The following is a 14,365-nucleotide window of genomic DNA, read 5'->3' as shown; positions in this document are numbered from 1 at the left end:
AAGAAGGGGAAGTTGAAAGAATTAAAACATCTGAAACTAATTAAAGTTTAAAAATTTAAACACCTGAAACTTATGAACGAAGTTGTAACCTGATACCTGATGGAGTTCCTGGTGGCAAGATTGTTCCAGTACTGTCAGTGAAAATGTTTCCCTTTGTGTGGCCATATTCTCTCTCTGACAGCAAACATGCAATTCCCAAAGCTGCTACAAATAGATGTCATAATGAACTTCTAAAAAACGAAGCCAATGTTTTTCCAAAAGGATACAGGGAGTTATTTTTATTTGTTAATAATTTTAATTTGTTATGAGAGATTTGTAATAATATTTTAATTTTGAATCAATATTTACCCTTAATAATATAGATTTGATAAATTGGGATGGAAATACACTTTATATACACATTTCTTCAGTGTATATGGCAAGAAGAAAGAGTAAAGGGCGGTTTATAAGTTAAACTAATCTTAAAATATTGTTGTATTTTTCTCCTTTAGCTTCATTCTCAGATTACATCTGGCAGATTTTTATATGTATCCAGCAACTGTAAAGCGAGGGAGGTTAATATATACTTTTAAATAGACCTATTGAAGAAGACAATACAGCTCAGGTTTTTCCTGAAAAGTACTTGCATGTAGACTTGCAGATTAAAGATTATCCCCATTTTTCAGATAAGATACTCAAGTTCAAAGTAAGGTATATATAATTTCTGCAGTCTCTGCCTTCCCTTCTTCTTACAGCTGAAACAAGGTGAGTTTATTTGGGGTTCAGAGTCTGGCTTACAGCTTTAATGGGAGGCTGTAATTGAAAACATGGTAGACTACCTGAGTACTGTGAAAAAGAGAAAAACTGTATCTGCTGTCTCTGGAATCACTCTAGCATGTTATTTCTTTCTTTATCTAATGAAAAAAAAATTAAGAAACACTACAACTTTCAGCTCTCACACTGAAACTATAAATTTCAGCCCACATAGCCATTAAGAACATCATTAAGGCTGTGGAAGTTACACAGCAAGGGTTTGGATCTTATCCGATATGTAGCAGCCTTGCATTGCTGGATATCTTGTAAAAGCCACCCCTACATTTCTGCATCATACTGGAGGTCATTACAGAATACATACAGAAACTGTGTGTGTTCTTGTGCCTGAGAGCAGAATTGGTGCACCACACAGATTAGTTTCCTAGGTTTTCCACATGCTGAAACTGAGCCATTTCTATTTGTGCAAAAAACACATCTAGCAATAATTGGTCCCCACAGAGATACAGACTATCATATTTTCACATTCTTCTGAGATCTTAAAGTTGAGGTTTCTTGGGAGATGCATCTCTTAAGAAGGCAGGCAGCATCAGGTTGCATGTTGCAAATCTTTGCTTAAGGCAGATTTAAGGACTAAAACCATTTTTTTCCCCACCCTCAATTCTAAACTCTCTCCTCATGGGAGATTTTTCTCCCCCTGCACAGGAGTCAGTATGAGGTTTCTGAAGGCAAGTCAGTTAGAATTGAAATTTTCCATGTTATCTGTATTTGGATAGGAAACATGAGTAAGCTACCAAAATTACAAGCTTGGAATGCCTTATTTTGACAGTTATATTTCTGGGGGGGTATTCACAAAGACAATGGTTATCCCTTCTCAGAATGTAACAAGTGATATTACATAAAATGCTAAATGATTCCTGCACTTAATACTTTGAGTACTAAAGAGAAGCCATGTGATATCTGCTATGGACAGGTAATATAACTTAATGAAGAAGGAAGGAGAGACCATAGATGATGCATTACACAAAATCTGGATGTATAAAGTTGGTTGTAGACTTTATCATATCCTTATGGATGCTTCAACACCATCCGCTCCAAAGCCCAAAGTTGCCCATGGCGAGACAGCACTTTCTGCCACTGGTGTTTAAGGCTGGTACTTTATATGTCAGGTTTGAAGTTGGCATTCTGGGGTGGAAGTGCCCCAAGAGGGTCACAGCTTTGGCACTCAGTGCCTGCAAAACCCTTTCATTTCTGGGTTTTTTATCACCTTAGCTCTGGTTTGCTTCATTGAATAATTTTTATTAGGTGAGTGCCTCACATTTAACAGTTTGGGAAGCCCCATAGTCAATGCTTGGAGACAATAAAGTTGTAGAAGCAATGAACTGGTAAATAATGGAGTTCAGATGATATATATTTTGGATCATATATATTTTGTATCATAGTATGCCATTACATGGAATAATATTCACAACTCTATAAAGGCAAGGAAAAATAATCTAACAATATTCAAGCAAATCAAATTTGTAAAGTTCAATAAGAAGACGATTAAAATCATAATAATTTTGAAAGTTATGATGTTTCAATGATATTACTATTTTAAATATATACTGATACCCTTTCACAGTCTTAGTGTCTTTTTCCCTGTATAATTTAATATCATTGGGATACAGTAAAAAAAAATTAGTAAAACAAGTTGGATTTCAGAGGAAGAAAATATTTGCTCATCTTGTCTTGCACTGTCTGGAGACTTCTGCAATTGTTTACTTGTTCACTTTCTGTAAGCTGTTGTCAGCTCAGCTGTCTGAACTACAGCTTCATTTTTAAATATTTTTTGCTGAAAAAATACCGTCTAAGTCTCTAAATGTTTTATGTCTACAGCCACATCAGATATCATGAAAAAAAAAAGGAGGCTTATGTCTTAAAATTACTCAGTGTTGGCTTCACCCTTGTCAAGGGCTGGCTCCCCATACGGAAGCTGACAGATTTAGGGTACACTAGATATGTTTCATCAGTGAGAGGAATCAAGTTCTGTATGTGTACAGAGCATGGTCTTAAAGTCAGTGATTTCACTGATAAAAAACAAAAGACATCTTTTTCCTTCAGAGCTGTAGACACCTGACTGAAAAACCAGGGTAACCAGACACACCGTAAGCAGGAGGTGCAGAGACAGCAGGTAGAGTGTTCCTACTGAGCACATCCATTCTGAAGGGTCATTCAAATGCCTCTCTACAAAAAAAGCCTGAATGTAAATAATGTCAACTATCTATGAAAGCAGGTGATTTAGGTCACTGAGCAGTGTACTTTGGTTAAATTATATTATTCTTTCAAATACTTCATGTACATCTGAGCTACTCACTTTGCTTGTCTATAAAATCTTCTCTAAGGAGAACTATACACTGCTTTAGAAGAGAAAGCAAACAAATGGAGGCATGCAGTGCCATTGAATATTGGAACAAAATGTCGGGTAAGGAAAACCACACATGATCTAGCCAAAGGAAAGGTGAAACTAACTGTAAGTAGTGAAAACTCTGAAGGAGTGGGGCACGATTTTATTATTGGCATAAAAATATCACCAAACATCTCATCATTCTTAGATCCATTCTTATTGTAGGAAAAGAAAGAGTGAGGGGATGATGGTGCTGGAAGAAGAAAAACCTAATTTTTAAATTCTGGAAATTCAGTTAAATTTCAAGCTCATGTTTCACTTTTTGGATTTAAATCAGGCAAAAGTTTTGCTCAAGGATCTTGAAAATCCCGCGTCCTTTCTCCACAGTGACTGGCAGTTAGACCTGCACTACTGGGCCAAGGAAGCTTCTGAAATTTTGACTTTTGCCAGCCTTTGAAGGAGAGAGGAATGTGGAACAAGCAATCTCCTCCTCCTATGTTTTGAATCTGGCAATCAGATCCAGTTGCAGACTGGATCCTCAGGGACTGTGATCTTAGCTCTTCTAGGGGGTCTGCATAGGAAACAGGTCCCCAGAACCACGCTGACCCACTAGTTGACAGAATCTTGCACAGCACCCCAAGTTTGCTGTGGAGGAAGACTTCCCTCATTAGAGACAGCTACTTGGGATGTCAAGGTAGGGCAGCAGCTACCATTCAGTGTGGCATCTGTTGTGCAATGTGGCTGCTTATGAGCTTAGAAATCCTGTAATCAAATGTATTTCAGTATGGCAAGATGCTGTTCCTTTTTTTCTGTTTCAGTGCAAATTAGAGAGAACTCAGCTGTGGCTAAATACTTACTGCTTTTTACTGTGTTTTCAACACAATCCTTTTATGTGTATGTACATCTCGCCTGCAAACATTCCTACACACTCAACAACAGATGCATTGAGGATAGTTCTGCCAATTACAAAGCTACTCGGAGTGCTGTAGTTGAACTCTGAGTATAGAGCAGCCAGCTGTAGTAGGCGACAACAATTTTTGACACAGCCGGTCACAGCTGGCATCTCTGTTCTTGATCCACTGGGTCACCTGAATCTTGTAAGAACACTCATCATGGAAATAGTCTGAAACAGATAAACAGTCTGAGCTCTCCTGCAGAATATATTCTTGACCCAATCTGCAATGTTAAGAAAGGGCTCTGATAGCTGCATATATTCTCTTCACTCCTAAGTAATAGGGGTGCACTGCTTACTCGTCCTAGTCCTTGTGGTCACAGTGGGATTGTCACTGTTTTATTAGTTACTTTTGCACTTTCTGATGTTCCTGTAAAACAACATTCTGTTTCAGGAGATGTGCCTGTCAAGGAAGCAGGGAGAAGGTGGATGACATGATGAGTGGCTTCCAACACTTTGTTTATGTCTCCACGGGGTGGAAGCATTTTGTTAACTCTGCACTCTCAATGTGGATCAGTCACTGCTGCCAACATAAATAATTTCAAATATTTCACTGAGAATTGCTGCAAAGCTACGGGAGATTTTCTGCCTATATGACTGAGATTGTGTCTTCTTTGATTTCAACTTGATTTAATTTTCTAGAAGGAGAGGCATATACAAGATGAGTGTTAGTGCAGCCCTGCAACTTGCATTATTGATACTTCCAAAGTGTCCAGTTCAAATGGGGGCAGAATGTTAACAGAACTGAGAGTATCAGTCTAGTGGCTGAAGGACAAAAATAAGCTGCCTTTTTGATCTTGGCTGGTCAACAAAAGCATGCTTTGCTAGCTCCAGAAGTCTTTCATGTGAGAGAAAATGGACAGAGATGAAAACTCATGTCTGATCTAACACTTTGGCAAGCTTTATTTTCTTACACCCACAGGAGAAGATTTCTAGCTTTTCAAAAAAATGGACAGAAGTAAATCAGAAGTCCCTTTCTGCAATGTAGAAAGTTATTGTTAAAGTTTATTCTGTGTATAAAACATGCTCTGTATACAGAATTATCAATTTTAAAACCCTATCCTGAATTGAAATTAGATTGGTCAGAAAGCCAGAGCCTCTGGGCATAAACCAGACCCTCAGTTCTCTAAATGGATCACAGTGTAATATTTAGAAAAATATTTACTATACTTGTAATCACTTTCCTGGCATATTTTTTTTATCAGGCTCAAAGCCTGATAAGTTTCTCTAACAATTGACTTGGAATACACATACCTGAAACTGAGCAAGTAATTAAAAATAATTTTTCAGATAAATTAATTTTCTTATTTATTTTCTGCATGTAGAAAACCTGTGAGCAAGTAATGAGTTCCATTAATTCACTAATTGTTTGAATGTACTCCACATATTCTAAGTGATATTTTTATTACTTAGAATGGAGTGATTGGAAATAATTTGTTGAGTTATTTGCATTAAATGTCTGTCCCTGCTTCGATGAGCTTTGCTGTCATTGTGAAGATAAGAAGATGAGAAATCTCTGAGGCTTTTGTATTTTCAGACAATGGGAACAGATTAGGGACAAGGAAGAGAAAATGAAGATTAGGGGATTTTAGAAAAATAAACCTGTGTATTACTGTTGGTTTTCATGTCAGAAAAAATGGATTTTTTTTTTTTTTTGATTGCCATACATTTATTTCTGTCATGTTTAGAACCCCTGTAATGGTCTATTATTCTCTGTGGGTCACTCAGGTAAGGCAAAGACAAACCCTGCTGCCCTGGACTGTATCAGAGTGCAAAGCACAGAGCAAGTGAGAGAGTTTCATGGGAGAAGGGATGTCCAGCTCAAGCATCTCCTCTGTGAATGTTACTGTTTTCGTCCTGCTTGACATTTCTAAGAGTAAGCTGTATTTCAGATTAGTAGCCCTTGGCAGTAGGCTGGAGAAAGATGAGATTTTAGTCTGATATGTTACACAGGCATGGGGAGAAAGCAAAGAATATGTGCGAAAAATTGAAATGACAAGGTCATGTTGATAGCTTGGTTGTGGGAGCTTCCACGGTAGTTTGTTGCATTATGATTAGAGATGGGCCAGCTAGCATGAATGAGATGAGAGCTGGTTTGAACCTTCATCCACTCCTCTAACCAGACTGAAGTGGAGCCCACGATGAAGTTAAAACACATCTAGCATGGTGAGGCTAAAGCCCACATCTAGCCCATGGTGGGGCTAAAGCACATCTGGTACATTTGGTTTCTCAACATTATTTAATGAGCTTCTGCTTCTGATAATTTATCTCAGAATAGAAAACAGGAATCTAGAAAAATATTCAGGACATTAATCTAGTTTAAAATCTTTCAGTCTGGGAAACCTGATTGTATAAAACCATATAAAGATAATTTCATACCATTCCCAGCCTTCCATCTGTAACAAAGAGCTCCACATCCTTGTTAATAACCATCCTGTTAACAACATGAAACAAAGTCTGCAAAGCTTTCAAATTTCAACACAGGGTCTTTTTAATTGTGAAGCCCTCAGATGAGATGCCAAGCTTCTGTCAAAGGCTGAGTGTGAGAGTAGTCTGTGTACGAGGACTTGCAGTGGGAACTGCACTGAGCTAAGCGTACGATCCTTCTGTCAGCTCTTTCTCTTCTTTTCGGCTTTATCCTGTGGGAAGTAGCTTTACATTCTGATTCAGACTACAAGGGATTCTGCGAAAGCTGAATTTCTGCACTGGCCGTGCTTATTCTGCAGCGTGTGTCACACTCCCTGCGGTGAGGGCTAAGTTCTCCCTATTTTGTGCAGCCTCTGTCTAATGCAGACAAAATTCCTCCTTCCCACAAGGATTCCAGGAGAAAGCAAAGGCAGAGAGCAAGGGCAAGTGGAGACAAGCAATGCAGTTTACCTTGGACTCCCTGTTTTGAAACACTTACCAAGCTCACTGAAGTAATAGTTGTGATTTGGCTGAATAACAAAATCCATATCCTGCACAGTTCTCAAAAGTGCAGTAAACAGTGCAGAATTCTTCTTTTCCTTTTGCCTTAATAATGTCGCTGCTTAGTTCTTGGTTACAGGTATTCATGATGATACAGTGGGGCAGAAATACACAGGAGTCCAGAGTGTTTTGAAGTGGCTCTAGGAGTCACTGAAATAATGACCTATATTGGTATAGGAAACTTTTTTCCTGACCATTTTCATCCTCAGAGTGCTTTACAGACCTGAGAGCTGCATCTCTTTGAACTGTGGCAATGCAGAGCAGAAAGCAGCTTCTCCAGCTGAGGCTGCAGGGAACACTCTGCTATGTGAGGACTGGAAGGATAAGCAGAGCTTCTCACCCATAGCTGGATAAAGGATTGCACATTAACGTGCTTTCCCTTTCTTCCCCTCCCTTCCAGTCCCCTCCCAAATGGATATGGCAGTGAAAGAAGGTAACCAAAGACTCCTTTTTTCTTTTACTTGGAGGTAAATGAATCTGACCTACTACTTAATGAAATCTCGTTTTTACAGGATGAAGACAGCAGATAGGAAAAACAGAAAACGAAAAGAAAAAGGAGACTTTCTTCTTAACATGTAGATTTTCTGTAAGGAGAATAAAACTTGAAATTAACCTTGACTGTTATTTGGAAACTTTACCCCCAGTTATTTTCTTCATGGCTGGGCTTCCATAGTCTAGTAAGTCACTGCAAGAGAGGTGTTTGGACTTTTTAACCAATTGTCATCCATTTCTGCAGATTAAATAATGCTTCTGAAAACATGATGCAAGGCCTCAGAATACTGTCCATTGATACCTGCAAACAAAGTCCAATTAACTCCTTACTCGATACTTTTTTTGACTTTGTAGTTATTGCAGTATGATTTGTTATTGTAACAAAATTTATTCATATAAAAAATATGAAAAATATGAAAAAATAACAGGCATTATATGGTTCTCTATATAATACATAAATAATGTTTTTCAGGGAGTTTAAAGACACATGACTTTGATGTTACTGAAGATTGTGTCATAATCATCAAATGGAGCTGGTGCCAAATAAACCAGATGGAGCTTTCAATCAACAAACTGCATTTATTATTGATATCTGTGGCTTATTTGTTTTACATGCACCTTCTAACAGGATCAGGTAAGAAAAAATATCTGCTCCCAGAGAAAAAAGAGAGCTATTAGAAGTCTCACCTTATTATTTGACCTGACAGCACAAATAGATGATGGGAAAAAGTCAAAGTACAAGACCCAACTCTAAGTGGAAGGAATTTGTTTGATGCTTTCTGCTGGAGCAGAAGGTGGCATGAATTATTATTTCATCCTCACATACTATGAAAAATTTCAGAGTAATTTTATTTATCTGTGCACATATTACTCCTTAATTATTGTCGATTACATTGCTCTACTAGCACATTTCCTTTTTTGTCTCTTTGCAAGAACATATATAATTTTATTGAATATATAGCTTTACTTGTGTCTATATCATATTGCGTTTATATACGCCTTTGTATATATTGTATTACATTTTGCCTGTAGTATGAAAGAGACTAAAACTAAGGATTTTGATGGGTAACCAATACATGTCACTTTTTTGTATGAGGCATGGCATAAAAAAACCCTATAGCTTTGACTCACTTTGGCCTTCTAGAGAGATGAAGAAACATAAAGAATACATATCTAAAGAAACAATAAACTGTTTTTTAATTGCTTTTATTTGGATTTTTTTTCCAAATGCCTCTTTTTTTTTCCTTTTTTTTTTAGTGATAGTCCCTGTCTTTTCTGCTAAGTAAAGATGGATAATCCAAAATAATACGCCCCATGTTTCTTTTAGCATTTGAATGTATGAAGACTGTTGTATGAAAAAACATGTTGCTTCTCTGAAAGTTGTTCAGTCTTGCATGTAATTTCCTCTTATCTTCGCTTTATTCACATGTGTTCTCCTAAGAGAAGAAAAATATCTGTTTGTGGTCTAGGACGTATTTTTGTTTTTGAGACAGATAAAAATTGTGTATGCCAAATGTTCTCATGTTTATAGAGAACAAACAATCTTACACATTCCTTCCCTGTGCCTGTACAACTCCCTTTCAATCAGCTCTCTGCACTCCTATAACTTTGGAGGCTTTCTGCCCCACTTGCTTGAGGCTGCAGGCATAGATTGGAGCCACTTCCTTTGCCCTTCTGAATATAAAGAAATTAGAACACAGAAACAAGGATATTTCCATTTAATTTTAATATTTTGATTTCCTAGACAAAACTTCTGAAAAAAAATCTGAATTTTGCCTTACTGTGTGGAATGGTAGTAGAATTTCATGGTAATGAGTGGAATGAATTGTAATAGGTGGTTTTCATACTTGATGCAGTAAATAGATTTAATATATCAGTGCAATTCGTATGATATGTGATTTTCCAATGAAATTTCTAACAAATGAAAGACTGAGTTTAAGACTGACATATGAGGACTGTTCCATAGAATTCAGATTCTGCATGAGAAGTTAGTATCTGAGTATGGGGGAGTCACCTCTGTGGATTGATCTGGTGGGCCCAGTCCAGTGCCACTCACCTCTCCACACCCAGCACTGTAATCACCAAGTCTCTATACAGAGCAGAAGAGTTAAGCAATCAGGATGACTTAACTATCAACTTGACCTTTAAGATCCCTTCAGAGCAGGTTTGATCCACACTGATTTACTTTATCCTTCAAACCATCAGATCTGTATTAAAACCCTGATTGACCAGAAGTAATTATTTGGTGCCTTATGTTAGCAATGTCCCAAGGCCCAAGATGAAAACTGGGGATGAAAGTCACACCTTACTGAAGTCAAAGGGAGGATTACTTTCAGTGGAACTGGGATTTCACCCAGAAAACCATACCAACAGTGTTTGGGTCCTATTTATGTCTGAAGGAACATGAATCTTTCTATGGTGCCCATTATATTATGTAAAAGGTATCTCACAAGCTACTCTGATATATTCATTTAAAACCAGGAGATTTCATTGAAAAAAATAATGTACAGTGATGACATAAATGATGTACTGGTTTACTACAAAATGCTGTGCCACCTGATAGGAGAAATATATTCTGTCATTCCTTTAATATTGAAAGTCTTCACTTGTTTGTATGTTTTTTTTTTTCACTGAATATGAGGAATACATGGGGGGAAAAATGCAAAATCAACATTATACAGTTATCTTGCAGGCTCAGGAGCAATTAACATAGACATTTGTGATAATGACCAACATATATCCTTGGATTTCCATAACTACTTCTTAGTAACTTTAGTCATTTAGCTTCCTTCCTTAAAACTCCCTCAAAGGTCATTTCCATAACCTGCCACTTTCTGGGGCAGATGAATCAGCTGCCTTTGTAACTCCCTGTTTTGTCTCTAGGAATAGTTTTCTACTTATAGCTTGATCCAAGCCGGTTGGATTTTTTCCAAAAACTGCTGAAAAATTAGACCTCTCTCAGTCATGTAGGTGAAGCAGTGATACACAGTTAACTTAGTATACATCAACTATTAAGTAACAAGATTTCTAGGCCCATGATAAAAATATATCTTGCTTATTCTGATTTGATTCTAATTATGTCATGCATGAAATTCTATTAGCTTAGGAGACAGTCTATAAACTACTGTCACCTATATCCCTATTGCAGACATTGAGGATGGGCTACTGCAGAGTAGGACATGTATGGATATAAATTCCTAGAAGTCACAGAATAATACCCAACTCAATAAAAAGATAGAAAACAAAGTCCTGAGAACACCTTTCCGAAAGCATTGGCACGTCCTATGTATGACTTTGTTATTGAATTTTATACTAACATGGCGCTCCAAGTATGACATTAAGTGTGTACATTCACAGATTCTTATTTGTGATGTGCAAAACCAGAGAGGCATCTTCATATATGATTTTTTTTTCCTATCCACCCACAAATAGAAATAAATACAGTTTAACATTGTCTGGGAGAAAGAGAGCAATTTAAAATTTAAATATTCAGCTTGAAATAGTAGAAAACTTACAACTGGTCTTGAAAAAAAATTTATAATTTAATATTTTTGATACTAGGTATATAAACATATACAGTACTCTATATAATAATTTTACATTGCACTGTATTAATACAATATACAAAATAATTATTTACATGTTTTTCTATATGTACTATAAGAATAATACATAGAAAATATTTCATATCCATTTTATATATTTTAAAGTGTATGTTATATAAACTAGAAATTAGTTATTAACTATAGTTGTATATATTAACTATAGTTACATATATTAATATGGTATATTCATTTATACAATATATTCCCACATTCCCTGATAAATGATTCCCTCTCTCTCCTGGGCAGAATTTCTAGGATATTATCACATAATTCTAGAACAGATACATTCTGCAGGCACCAGTTTGTCACTGAAGATACTAATCACAGAAGGAAGTGGTATAGAAACTCATATTGATGTTTTGCCTTTCCAAAGAAAGTAGATGACAGCAAAACATAGTTCAAGGTCTGGTTGCCAACATATACAATTAAGCAGAATTTGGAGGAGAAGGAGGAGGAGGAGGGGATGGCTGGAAACTCCCAGTCATACTACAAATGTCAGCTATCTGCTGTCAGAGACCTGGTGACGTTGAACCAAACTGTGAAATATGTGTAATTCTTCAAATATTGCTGATGATGTAGCACCAGATTTTTAACTTTTTCCATGTGCATGGGACTGCTTTTGACCATGACAGGTTTTCATAAATCTGGTGTCATTATAGAACACATGACTTGTGTCACCACTGCTACAACAAGAGAAATCCATCACAGATCAAAGTGCCAGGAAAAGTCCTATTCACAATACAAGCCCCACTTAAGCTTTCCAAATACAGCTTGAGTGGAATTTAAATGGGCCATAGGCCATGTTTTTGCTCCTATACACAGGCATGAATTTTACAATGTGAAAATACATTAAAATACAATGCATTTTCTAACGTAACACAAAGCTATTTGAAGTCACAAGGCCATTTAGACCTAGATATCTTTGCCAGTATTTTACCTTGAATGCCATGTTCATTTTTGTAGAATATGAACCTAAACAATAAAACTGTTCAATATTATTTTAATATTAGACTTTCAACCTATATACTATATTATATCTATCTGAACATAACTGTCTGTAACCTTCTCATAGCCCAAGCTCTTTGAGCAAGGATCATGCTTATCTCCTTGTTTATGTATTGCCCAGACTGTTTCAGGCTACAAAAAAAACCAAAACTTCTACTGTAAGACATCTGAAAAATCCTCTATTGATATTTTATATCAATATGTAGTATATATATAAACTGATAAATATATATATTTGCTTATAGGAAAGTGATTGTGCTACTTCACTGTAATGCTTCCTTAGGCAGCCTCTTCATGCAATACTATAATCATTTTTTCCCATCCCAATATTTAAATGCAATGCTAACTGATATTTTTAATGTGCTTTTTATAATAAGCAAAAGTCTAGGACACTTTAGAATAATTATACAGTAAAAAAAAATGCAACAACTAATTTAAAGCCTATAGAGACATTTATGTCATCCCATTCTTTGCAATGAGAACATTTATTTTTGTGATTGATTTCAGTAGATTCCAGCATCTGCTTTCTTCCCCAAAATTGAAACACATTGATTTTACTAAGCATTGCAGGCTATTAAACCTACTTGTTATAATGTAGTAAAGTAGGAAACTCTATAGGCCAACAATCCCCACTGAGGTGCTTTGAGTTGCCTGTGTGATCCTAATGATCATTTTTATTCCACTGCTATTAATTTCTCCTTATTTCAATAAAACAATAGAAAGTAAAATATTCTGTTCATCAAGGCACATGTATCTAATTTAATATAATATTTCACTTAAAATTGTCTCATATTATTCTCTCTGATTCTGTTAAAAAATCACTATAGTGGGAGAAAGTCAAACTAGAGATTATATTAGGCTGAGGCAAATGGTATTCACCTTTTATAGTCCCTGTGTTTTATAATGAAGATACTTCATTGAAACAATGATGCATACTTCAACAGTTCCCTGGAGAGCAGTGAATCCTGTTTGGAGAGATTCATGAATATGTGCATTAGCACAATCCAACTGGAACTTGCCCTTAAAAACGAACCACGAGAGAAGCTGATCAGTTCCCGCTTATGTATATAATCAGAAGGTTATCATATTATCTCCCCCTCCACAGGGAAAAGCAGATGCATATTCTTCTACCACTATAAGAAGAGAAATGCCAAAGGAAACAACAATACCCCCTTTCTATGCTTTCAGCAACATTTACTCTATGAAACTTGAAAGACCTTTTACAGCAAGAGGAGGAGCTTTGCTAAATGAGGATTTATTTTGCATACAATTAGTCAGTGTGTAAACCTTTTAAAAAAAATTACATCTGCGTTAATTTAGTCAAGGCCATCAATAAACCAGAAGTGAGTTCAAAGACTGCCATAAATGGCAGAGAGATGAGACAAACATTTCACAGAGTCAAGGTTTGCGAAGATATACATGAAGCTCTGTGTGCTGAAGATGAATGAGGAACACTTGGCAGTTCTTGAAGCAGTAGTTTATTTAAAGTACAAAAAATTCAGTGAAAAATACTTCTGGCCAGCAGTTGGTGCCCAGCTTTCAAGAAAAATGGCAGACCACCACCAAGCTAGTGACAATGATAAAGAATAGTCACATAGATTTGCAGATTTATCTTTAGGTTTGTAGCAACCTCAGCTCCGTGAAAAAGCATGTAGCAGCGAGAGTCCTTACCACCTTGGAAAACAAACTAAAAAGAGCTGCTGCCTTATCATGGTGCATATTATTTAGTAGTCATTACACATAGCAGACAGTAGCAATAAACTTTATCATCCCAAATGAGCAATCATTTGATCTAAGCTTGGAAAGATTAAATAGTGCAATGAAACCAGAAAGAAAAAAACAAAATTATTGATCACCTTCTGGATAAAACATACCACTGCCATATTACCCCTTCTTCTATAGCCTCTCAATCTGTATCCGTTATATTGGTAGGTAATTGTCCTAAATATAAAATAGATTTTGCTTAAAAAGATGTCTTCAATTTTATTATGGTTAAGAAAAATTCTGATGCCATTGACTGACATGTTTAATTTAAGTTGTCCAGAAGTCATTATTAAGAAAAATTTGGAGAAACTCTTGCAAGACATAGCTTCGTGTCACCAAAGGCTACAGAGACTGTAGCTTTTTTTATTTTTAGGAATTTTTTCAGATATGTATCAGGAGTCCAGCCTTGTGTTTTGCAGCCCAAAGATCCTGCATTCAAAAGCT

The 14,365-nt window shown here is 36.3% G+C and overlaps 1 long non-coding RNA gene across 4 annotated transcripts in view; it reads left to right on the top strand.

Moving 5' to 3' along the window:
* LOC115495950 (uncharacterized) overlaps nucleotides 1-10,132 on the top strand; it is a 67,519-nt gene extending 57,387 nt beyond the window's left edge. For 2 of the 4 annotated variants that reach the window (XR_012056972.1, XR_012056970.1), the window contains exon 6: nucleotides 7,568-8,013. This is a non-coding gene — a long non-coding RNA (uncharacterized lncRNA). The other 2 variants (XR_012056974.1, XR_012056973.1) reach the window with 2 other exon arrangements.
* The last annotated feature ends 4,233 nt before the right edge of the window (nucleotides 10,133-14,365 follow it).

Source organism: Taeniopygia guttata, chromosome 7 (genome assembly GCF_048771995.1).
Source record: "Taeniopygia guttata chromosome 7, bTaeGut7.mat, whole genome shotgun sequence".
NCBI lineage: Eukaryota > Metazoa > Chordata > Aves > Passeriformes > Estrildidae > Taeniopygia > Taeniopygia guttata.
The sequence above is the reverse complement of the archived record's forward strand: the minus strand, read 5'-3'. Positions and strand labels throughout refer to the sequence as shown.